A 235-nucleotide genomic window follows, 5' to 3' on the forward strand; every position below is an offset into this window, starting at 1 on the left:
ACCTAATCTTCTAAACAACCAGCCCTCTTAAATAGCGCACTGTTTGAGTGCGCTTCGAAGTTTTACTTGAAACGAGCTGCCACGTATGACGACCGAGGTTACGTGCGTCCCGGACAGACATGGATTTAGCAGAGAGAACTTGGTGACTGCACCTAGTCCACTACTCCCTCTCCACTCTAAAACTGGCGTGTTGCATCGACTGGACGTCGTTTGTCTCCAACTTCGCCTTCTGCTC

This window comes from Oratosquilla oratoria, chromosome 20, assembly GCF_046742065.1.
Source record: "Oratosquilla oratoria isolate Oo_2021 chromosome 20, ASM4674206v1, whole genome shotgun sequence".
NCBI lineage: Eukaryota > Metazoa > Arthropoda > Malacostraca > Stomatopoda > Squillidae > Oratosquilla > Oratosquilla oratoria.